The 11,114-nt window shown below is 42.2% G+C and overlaps 1 long non-coding RNA gene across 1 annotated transcript; it reads left to right on the plus strand.

Moving 5' to 3' along the window:
- The first annotated feature begins 2,909 nt into the window (after window positions 1–2,909).
- Window positions 2,910–5,194, plus strand: LOC117778129. The gene is made up of 4 exons (XR_004616743.1): window positions 2,910–3,008; window positions 3,457–3,513; window positions 4,497–4,608; window positions 5,145–5,194. It is a non-coding gene; the product is annotated as an uncharacterized LOC117778129 (long non-coding RNA).
- The last annotated feature ends 5,920 nt before the right edge of the window (window positions 5,195–11,114 follow it).

Genomic DNA, 11,114 nt, shown 5'->3' on the forward strand with positions numbered 1-11,114 from the left:
ACAACGTAGAAACACCATGCAAAGTTTGAACGATTCAGTTACCGGGTGATGCCTGGCTCGGATCCTCTGTTTTCCTCTTCATGAAATGACAGCACATGTGACAGAATGTTGTAGAACTGTTTTTCAGGAATTGGAAGGAAGGGTCTGGGATGAAAATAATCAAAATATTGAGGGACGACTTATAAATGAATTACTGCTGGACATTTTTGTATGTATACATGTTTCCCAGCAGTGGCTCTGCAGTGCAGCCGATGTCCAGTTGTTGGCAGCTGCACAGTGGAGACCTGCACAAGAGACACACACGTCTGCGCCTGTGTCGTCTCTATATTTCCCCATTTTCAGCTTATTTTGATATATTTTGATAAAGATGAAGCAAACCAGGTTATTGTATTATTGTGGCCATATTGTCTTTTTCAAAGTAATTGTCTCATCATTAAGAAGGACCTGTGCAACTGAGGCGATGATCTGAGACAACATCAAATCTGCAGAAATAATGCCATGACCTCTATTCAAGCCATTGTGATCAAAGTTAAATGCCTGGTGTCTTAGTTCAATAATAGCGTCAGTTATCATATGCGTCAGTTATCATATGGCACATTTGCTTTTTTTGGACAGCAACAAATCCTAACATGCACTAGCTCAAGGCACTTAACATAATGATAGATATAGAGCAACACAACAGTTCTTACAATGAGCAAACACACAGCGGTAAGTAAACGGGGACATTCCTTTCTTGCTTCACTGCAGGAAAGCCAGTGATGTTGCAACCAGTCCTGACCAGTAACTGACAAAAATCACCCTGTAAACAAAGATGTTAAGTATCTGGGCTTTACACAATGGCACAATTTCAATATGTTTACAGAGCTCAGGTGGCATCATTGCATGGCAACAAAACTTAATCTTAAGTAACAGGTTATAAATTAGGATAATTGGTTTGAAAAGGTATGATGTCGGCAACTCGTGTCCCAACATTTACGCAGATTTTCCGAGTTGTTCCCCCGAAAAAAGGCGAATTCAACAGCTGGCTTTGAGAGTGATGACAATGAAATAAGAGTGCAGATTTCCCTGTAGTTCTGAGTGCAGCATATTGACATTAGAGCAAAGCAAACTTATTCTAAAGTGCATTGATCTGTTTAACCAGGTTCGGCTCACAGTGCTGACTCGGGCCGTAGAGAGGAGCGTGTGCAAATACCAAAACTATCCCAGTGGAAGAGACGCCTTCATATCCAGACAGAACAAGAAATAGAACCTTCCTGTAGTATATGTATTACATTTTAAGTACCTTGATTTAAATTAGTGGCAACGTCTGAAGCAATATTGCAACACCTCTGCTGCAAAAGCATGAAAACCTAAAAGGAACTGTAGCTGCAAGTGTCGGTGCAGAAAAAAAGAACCAGCAGCAGTAAAACAGGAACACACAACTTCTTCTTTCAGAGAGATGAGGACATTGACTAGAAATCAAGTTTGTTGAGATCTAAGAGTAGATTCTAAGATTTTTGAGAGGAAGATAATAAAAAAAATACATGTTTACAAAGTGCGTCACAGACATAAAAACAGATCATGCATGCAGTGCAATTACAAGTTCAAACAAGTTATAGCACAAGACGATGGATAAAATAAAGCAAACAAACATCTGGTAAAAAGAAATACAATAACAAAAACTGGTTTGCAGAAGGGAGATTAGGAGCAGAGGTCTGCTAAGTTAATTGGTACAATGCCATTCAGTGATTTGAAAATACGTAATTCAATTTCCAAAATCAATTCTAAGGACCAGTGCAATGAGACGAGAATGGCCGTACTCTCGACTTCTTGTGAGAACCCCAGGTGTCTTTTGCACAAGTTGGCGAATAGTGAATTGCAGTATTTAAAATGGCTGTAGACAAAGGCATGAATGACCATTTGGATATTATTGAATGAAAGGAGTGATCTGATCCGGGCAATACTCCCGATTGGACTGATTGGTGGTTGTAACAATGCCTCTGCGTTACCGTGAGCTCCTCGTCATGAACACAAGGGGAATCAGGGAGGTGTCTTCAATGTCTCTCTTTATTCGCTCCACACACACGTCAACAAACGTACACTTAAATCACACATACAGCAACTAGCTTGGTTACTCTGAGTTTCTAAGTCCGAGGGAGGGATCTCCTGGTTCCTGACATTCACAACTTTATGTCAGTGAGACTAGTTGTCAGTGAGGCAACCGAGGTGAGGCCGGATGGATTTATGGATACGTAGATTTGGGAATAACAATCCAATGGATGGTTTAGCAATGTGCAGCAGGTTCAAAGGTCACCAGTGCTCCGATGGTAAATGGGAGTCTGAGACTCTTTGTTCTTGCGAATGTCGTCGAATTCATATTTTACAATTGGGTATCAAGTTGATGAGGATATATTCGGCCCGATGTGGTGATGTGGATCGGGCGTAAAGGTGGCTTTGGCAAAGCAGGAAGTCCAAGGGCTTCAGGGGGACGGGGAGGGAACTACAAGTCATACAAAGACAGTCAGGGGCTGCCAGATAGAAAACAGTGTGACTAAGGCGGAGAGGAATGTGTCTGCACAAAGTTTATTTCACAACACTCTATTGAACAAAGGTTATATACGAACATTATAATATACACATTTTGAGTTTTGAACGTTTCTTTTTCCTCTCATGCATCAGATGTTACGGCAGTTGGGCCATTGATTTGACTGACAGGCAGATATGACTGCGATTAGCGGTGTGTCGGCTTGTAGTTACACAAATTGACACGGTGTGTGAAAACTGTCCTTTTTATCATTTCATACAAGACACAGCTTGACACAGTAATAAATCAGGCGTGTTTACTCCTCAGATTGGCAAAGGCTCAGTCATGTGATATCAGGCACGTCGCTGCCAGTCCTGACCAATCACAGGAGCAGGTTGTCGTGGTTCCACTTGAGTTAAAAGAAGGAAGAGGAGGGTGTAAAACCAGAACACCTCTGGAGAACACAGGGACAAACCACTAAAGACTGAGCATCTGAGGTAACAAGGTAACAACCCATCTCTGTATGAGTACTGCTTCTGATGTGATGTTTGTGCTGTTTTATTAACTGTCCTTGTTAATGTTGTTTTTACAGTTATGTTCAGCTTCATGCGTCTTTCTGTTTATGTAGAGATGTTTTCACATGTTGAATGCTGGCACCAAAAGGGTTAAGATAAGATAAGATGAGATAAAATAAGATAGACTTTATTAATCCTAAAGAAAGTTCTTGTGCCAGCTTGCTCCAAGATTACAGTAGCACAATATATAATACAGTACAGAGAATAGCACAATAGTATTCAGTCAAAGATATATCAGTAAAAATAAAAGGATCAAGTACATATGGAGTAAACACAGAACCAGTGCCTTCAAAAACCACAATAGAAATAAAAAGTAAAGTAACTGACCCTGATAGACATTTTCCTTCATTGTACATCTGTGCATTGTTTGACTTCCAGATTTCAAAATGAAAGCTGCCGTGTGTGCCGTCCTCCTCTTGCTGACTCTACATCAAGGTATTTCTTATTCTTTCATATATGGAAGAGAAAATACTTCTTTGTCAAGGCAGAAACATGTTACATAAAGAAACATTTAGCGAATAGTATAGTATAGCTGATGTATCAACTGAGAGAGACTTTCCTCTGAGTGTTCAGCTCCGTGTTGACATGACCTCACATCGTCTCTGCACATGCACGCCGCGAATCTCTTGTGCAACCGCGTCGCGAAGCGTCTGGATTCACATCTGGTGACTGCGGAGGTCACCGGAGTTCACCGTCATGCTCATGAAACCAGTGGGAGACTTGTGCTTTGTGACATGGAGAATTATCTTGCTGGGAGTAGCCGTTAGACCAGTGATTCTCTACAAAATTTGAGTCTACTTCTCAGTAGTTGGACTTTTTTATTTCACGTTTGTGCATGACAGCACTGTTGAGTCTGTTAAAAAAAGGCTGAAGTTACTGAATTGTTATGTATGTTGTTTTACCTTGTGTCCTTAAGATGCACTTTTTGGTTTTGAATTAAAATGCAGCTAATTGAGTGTAAAAGGGAATATTTCCCTCTCTAGCATCGCCACCTGCTGGTCGTTTTGGTTTATCATTAAACTTGTTTTTTTGTGTTGGCATACTGTGATATTCTGTACTACCTCAGGTTCAAACTGCACCATCTTTTCATTAAATACATTTGAGAAGTTGAACATTTTCCTCGATTTGGGTCGCGGCTTGTCATTAAGGGGTGATGGTGGGTCCCGAAGCCAGACCAGTTGAGAACCACTGCGTTAGACAATGGTGAGCTGTGGCTATAAATGGATGAACATGATCAGCAGCAATACTCACATAGACTGTGACATTCAAACTATGATTATTCTGTATTAAAGGGTCAAGAAAACCTACTTTAAATAATCAAATCTACTGGTTCTTATAAATTAACTTTTTATGACTTTTTTTTGTGTGCAACTGCTCATAAATATGTGTGTGTGTGTGTGTGTTGTTGTTGTTTCAAGCCGAGGCCCTGAAGTGTAACTAAGGGAAATGATCTCTGCACCACTACCAGCACTCAGACCTGTTCAAGCAGAATGGCCGCGTGTGCTGCCGTCATATTGACGGCCCCACTAAGTGAGTACGCCACTGGATGGATTTTTTTCTGAAGTTGAATTGATTTAAAGTCACTCTCTATGCTTATTAATTTTGATCATATCTGAACTTAAAGGGATAGTTCATCCCCCCCAAAAAAACGAACATGACTCTGTGCAACTTACTTTCTGCCAAAAGCATTTTAGAAGTTTGGAGAAAGACTAAAATGGCTATATGTGTCTATAATGAGAAGCCTGGGATTGTGGTGGGGATTTGCAATTAAAATGTAATACTTTATTACAACTAGAATTGTCTGAAGATCCTAATGATGTGGTTTGGCATTGCGTTCCTACGGGGGGGGGGCTTTGGTTTCCCCAGGTCAGTCTCTTTTGCCTGGGGTCCCCAAAGTCCCTTGAAACGCTCCTGCTCAGAACTTTGTCTTTGGATTTCGTCCCTTCAAGATATTATACTGAAAGTGTATATGAACCATAATGGTATCTCGTTTTAAATACCCGATGAAACATTTAAATGACATCGATACAATATGGACCTAACATAACTTTCTTATATCGTTCCAGACAATTCATTCCGCTCGTGCATGAACATGGCAGTGTGTCAGGGTTACATCTCGACACCGGGCGTGTTCGCCACATGCTGCACCACCGACCTCTGCAACTGAGCCCCTTCACCTCAGCGTGGGGCCATTGGGATGTTGGATGATCCATTTCTACTGTTTATAAAACCAAAAAAGCAGGCGTTGGTCCACAATGTCAGGTCAAATTGAAACCGTTGAGGATCTGTACTGCTTTGCGACACTAGGTGGCAGTAGAGCGCTGTGAAGGTGAGCATACCACTGCCTGTCTGTGTGAGAGTGTTTTTTTTATGTGAATTATTAAAAAAGACAAAGAAATGAAACTAAGTGACATTTTGGTGCATTTTTATCTTCACAATGAATTTGAGTGACAAGTGTTGTGGCTTATCATTTATTAAAGCCAAGTCATTTTCACCTGTGGATTATCTGTGGAGCGGAAACATGTTGTTCCAGTCCCAAGCAAAGATCAGCAGGAACAGAGATAGATGTGTTCTCCTTTGTGCGGGCTGCAGCTCCCTGCTTATGAGCTGATGCTTCGTTTTGTCGCTTGTAAGAGCAATTTAGCATCGTAAGGATATCGTGCGTTAAACCAGATCCGGTGCCAGCCACAGTTAATTAGGGGAAATGCTCTATGCTGTCTGAATGTTTTACAAAGACCGATCCTACTGTGTATTCGAGCATATTAAAGTTGTCAACACATGGGCGTGCATGGAAACACAAATGTTTAACTGAACACATGCAGGTTCTAGACCACCAAGAAACTGTCTAATTAGATCAAATATTAACCAACTGGTTATTCTCAGGAAAAAAATATTCTTAACAATATGTCATTTTAAACATTTTATTTGTTTTTACAATATATATTAGGTAGATACTTGATATTACTTTGTTTGGCCACAGATACATGACTTTAAAATGGAGCTTCACTGCTACCAGCTATAAACGACAACACACTGTTATGTAGATATGTCAACATAGATATGTAAATGAATATAATGCCTGTAAAAAATATTCAACTCAATAATTAATAATGTTATTTATAACAATTATATCTTTTCCACATTTTTTCTCCGCTCGCCCCAACCGGTCGAGGCAGATGGCACATTGAGTCTGGTTCTGCTAATTTAAGCTAATTTAGATTATGAATATTATTACTTGGCGCTATACAAACACTCAATGGTACTGAAGTTTAGAAATGTTGTTTTTAAAGGATAGGGTTGCTCATGATCATTAAGCCAGCTGAGTTTTCTTCTTACCCTGTTCATCTACATGGGACGTTGTTACTGACTGACACAATACGAACACTACAACTACAAGTAGCCACAATGAATCCTCTTTGGCGGGTGAGGGGCCTCATCTTGAGGGACACACTAAGGAGCCTGTTTCGGGAATAGACCGGTTTCTCCTCTAGAATAATAGGAGCCCGTTGCGGTCATTCAAGCATGTGATCAGGACTCTCTGTGCAGGTACACCGAGCACGTCCAGAGGGGGGGGGGGGGGGGGGGGGGGGGGGGGGGGGGGGGGGTGGGGAGACCCCGGGGCAGAGCTGGAGGAGTACATAAATCCCATCTGGCCTGTGAAGGTCTCCCGATTCACCGGGAGCAGACGGAGAGAGTAGCTGGGGAGGATGCACATCTGGAATGTGCTGCTTTGGCTTGCTGCCCCTTGCGACCGGTAGCAGAAGTGAAAGTGTTAGTGGAAAACCTGGAAGCATTTTCACAGAAATTGTAGCCATTTTACCTCTGATGGAGCACATTCAAAGTGCAGTTTTTTTACGTTTTGCTTTTTAAAAGGTGTGAATGGAACAGCTGTTTGTTGTTGACCAGAACGACTCTGTTCAATCTTAAACTTTCCTATCATGTCATGTTAAACTACAGGGGGCACTCGGAGACCAACAATCCTCCGCCAAGGCTGATTGGCCACTTCATCACCATGTCGCATGTTGAGATCAGATCCATGTACAAAGAAATGCTCTGCAAACTACAACATATAAATATAAAATAATGAAATATCAATTCTGATATTCTCTAACAGCTGTAATTGGATTTGCTGTTATCGTACAGTACCTGAAAGATCATCCATTAAAAATCTATTTCGATAATCCGGATCATTATCGGGACCTCACCAAATTGTTCGTAGATATTATCTCTCTACAAATGCCTGACATGTGTCATAAAGATCTCTGCATTATTTGTTGAGAAATTATAAAAAGAATTCAATATAATATGTAAAAGAAGGTGAAAAAAATTGTTCCTCCCTGAATTTGACTGCAACCTCGTACCAACTTTCCACCAGTTTTGTGTGATTGTGCCAACTAAATACAAACAAACAAACCAATGCCAATGGAAATATAACCTCCTTGGTGAAGGTAGTACTTGTCCTAAGGTATTTAATCATGAGCAACCCTAGTAACAGAAAACCACATCATTGTACTGTATACAAACTTCCATGGAGTGTAGCTAGAGAGAAACCCCAGAAGGTGGACTCCCCCCTCCCCGGCACATACTCAGTAAAACCACAGGAAAAATCGCCAACCTCCTCCTTTATGAGGTGCACCCCATTAAGTGGGGCTTCCCTTCAGTAACAAGTGCCTGAGAGCAGTGTGGAAATACCATGCAGCTGTCTGCGTGAAGCCTGGAGGACCCCACACTGAAAAGTGGGATTCCACCAGCACGCATGCAGAGAGGAAGACATGCACGCAAACAAACATGGGCAGAAACAATGGGGGGAAAAAAACGTGATGGGAAATCATGGACACAATCCAATTTTGGGGGTTCAGGAAGAGCAGGAGACGTGCATTCAGTTCACAATGAAAGGTTTATTTAGAAATGGGAGGACATGAATCGAGGCCCCTGCGAAAAGAAAAAAAGATAAGACGCTTATAAGTAAAGCCAGTAACTTTTATTTCCCTAATATTTATAAAAGCTAAAATGATTGAGTTACTGAGGCCACAGAGATACAACACATACCATTACGTGAATAGCGGGGGGCCAGTGTGTCGGCAGCGATCACTACCACTGCAAGGACAAACAACACACTGTTCAAGTGACCACCACCATTCAGGCTTACCACACCGCATGCAAAGTGGTGTGCAACCCACGACTACCCCCCCCCACCCCAGGTCGTCCGGCTGCCTAAAACCAGGGGTCCAGGGTCATAATAAAATATAAAAAGAAACATGCAACACAATAGCGGTAGAGGCAAAGCAGCAGTCTGGCACTTGATCTGCAAAGAGGGGGGTCTATACCTCTCAAGCACGGGGCTGCAGAGAACACTTCAATCTGGGTTGGCACACCCAGCCACAGAACTGAATGTACAAGCAACCTCGTTAGATTTTCACACAGAAAAGTCTAAAACCCGTCTTTTTCTCCCAGTCTCCCTAACCTGCACAAACACAGCAGCATACTATCTACCAGGCGTCAGGCAAAGAGGCAGCAATTGCCTGCACCTGTCCTTATAAAGGCGGGGAGCTCTCTAATCCCTCCCACCAGGCCGGCCCTCACATTGTGTGTCTTTTGTTGATCCATCCTAAAGATAGTTGTCATACAGCATATCAGATGGCTTGTGAATTTTGATTTTTGACACATGTATTGTGTTGTTTGCTGACAATCCGAAGAGTTTAGTACTGGATTACGTTGCTGCACAGAAGAGCTCATTAGCCAGCTACTCGGATACTTTTCCCCAGGCTATATTTATATATGTATATATATATATATATATATATATATCTGATGCAGGTGCCATAAAGCTTGTGTACATTTCCCCCGCATAAACGTCTAATGACTGTGAGTAAAGGAAGTTTGAGTGATTTGTTTATTTCACAGGTCATGTCTGGCAAAACGATAATAATAAAAGCAAAAATATACCAACTCATCACAAATAAAAAGGAGTAACTGATATGAAGCCGGTTTATTACTTTGGGGGTGAACAACAGTCCCAATTTATATACCTGAGGTGTAGATCTTTGATTTCCCCGGTTGACTACCGAAGCACGTGTCGCACTTTAATTATATTCCTCACAGTAACTGGGGGGGGATGTATTATTTAATTTATTTTTTCTATACAAAGGGATATAGTATAAACCATGGGATGTGCTCATATTGGAGTGATAGAGGGCGGTTGTCATGGTGAGCAGGGGGTTTGCAAAGGGTTTCGTAAGATGTGGGTCAGCTGTTGGATAGATAGATAGATAGATAGATAGACAGATAGATAGATAGATAGATAGATAGATAGATAGATAGATAGATAGATGTTTTAATTCCCCTAAATCTAAACAGGGTATTGCACTGTTAATCACTGTTAAACTTCCACGTATAAACTGTAAACAAGCAGTATTGTGTTAGTGCAAGTAGTCAAGTGGAGAGTGGGCCAAGGTCAGTGTCTGCAGCGGCAGTGTTCAGTACACTGACCAATCACAGTTGTTATTGTCCTCATTCAGGAACACCACAGACCTATGGAGCAGGAGTGACCTAACACCACTCTCTCTGTGTTTTCATGAATGGCAGCGGAGAGGTGGAGTCAACACGTCGGTCCAAAACTCTCCTGCAGGGGACCAGTCGATCTGAGGCCCGCTGTGTGTAGGGCTCAGTTTCTTATTGATCTGTCCAAACAACATGGTCAGGGTCAAAGTCATTATCTTATAAAGCTTCTGCATCCATGTAACTCCCGTTGTCTTTGGTAATTGAACTGTATTTGACATTTCGGGGGTGGGGGGGGAGGACGAGTATTAGCCCCAGCAAATTGGCACACGCGGCTGAACACACAATGAGTCAATTACATCGTCATAGTGTGTTGTTTTTATTTGTGAAACAGTAAGTCAAGCTCTCGGCGGGGAGCTCAGAGGGATTTTCTCCTTCCTGTTGTGGGTGGACCACCAGAGCATCAGCTCCCCACAGATCTGAAGAGACTCACTGCATTAACGGCCTATTTTAGGAATACCCCCTCGCAGATGCAAAACAAAACAGAAAACACTTTCGAGATTTGGGTCATTGGCTCCATTTCATTTTTTTTTTTCCTTCCAGTAGGTGTGCTGAGGGGGATTCAGTCAACTGGGTCAAACACAAGACATGCAGTCGACGTCGGAGAACCCTCATTGCCTTTTAGTCTGTGAGATTGTACACATAGCTGGGTAATGAACCTGACTCTCTGGGAATCAGAGGTAAAAACTCTCAGCTGCAAAGGCCCATTAGGCCCATAAAGACACAGTTCTATAAAACCAGGGAGAGAGCACCACAGTAGGAGTGTGTTTGTAAATGCAAAGCGGCTGGGAAATATAGGCATCTTGTTAACACTGCGGGGTTCTCCAGCAGCGCAAGCCGGGGCCCCTTGTGCCAGGCATGAGGGAACCGACAACCCCGAGGTGGATCTCTTCAGAGTTTCCAAAACGTCATGTTTTTCTTCTTTCCCTGGGCGAGGAAACCAGCGGTGCCCTGCCTGCTTACGAGAGATATGTTTGTGGTTACTTTAATAGGGGAGTCCATAAAAATGCTGTTGTTTTGTAGATACCAGTGAACATTACAGCTGGGATTCCCTGGAAAACATATCGCTTGTGTGTCCCCCCCCCCCCCCCCCCTTGGTTGCACTGAGGAGAAAGCACTCTCACTCTCCGGGAAAAGGTTCCACCTGTGTGTAAAATCGCGGATTCTCCAACGTAAATGTTTCCTCTGCATTAAAATAACAGCAAGAGGTGTGAGATAGCTCCAACATCTGGCCCTGCATAAAACCGCTGGAAATATGCCATCAAGCTTACGAAGCATTGTAACATAATAAGTGTCGAGCTAAAATCGTGGCACGCTGTTTTAAATACATTCATATGAATCTTTTGGTTTCATTGTCAAGTTTTTATGGATTTCTAATGGAAACTTTGACTCGGGTTTGGATAAACAACAAAACTGGGAGAAAAGGCTCATGATGCTTGAAATAAATGACCAAACAACAAATCCAATGTGCAGCCAGT

Source organism: Hippoglossus hippoglossus, chromosome 2 (assembly GCF_009819705.1).
Source record: "Hippoglossus hippoglossus isolate fHipHip1 chromosome 2, fHipHip1.pri, whole genome shotgun sequence".
Classification (NCBI taxonomy): Eukaryota; Metazoa; Chordata; class Actinopteri; order Pleuronectiformes; family Pleuronectidae; genus Hippoglossus; species Hippoglossus hippoglossus.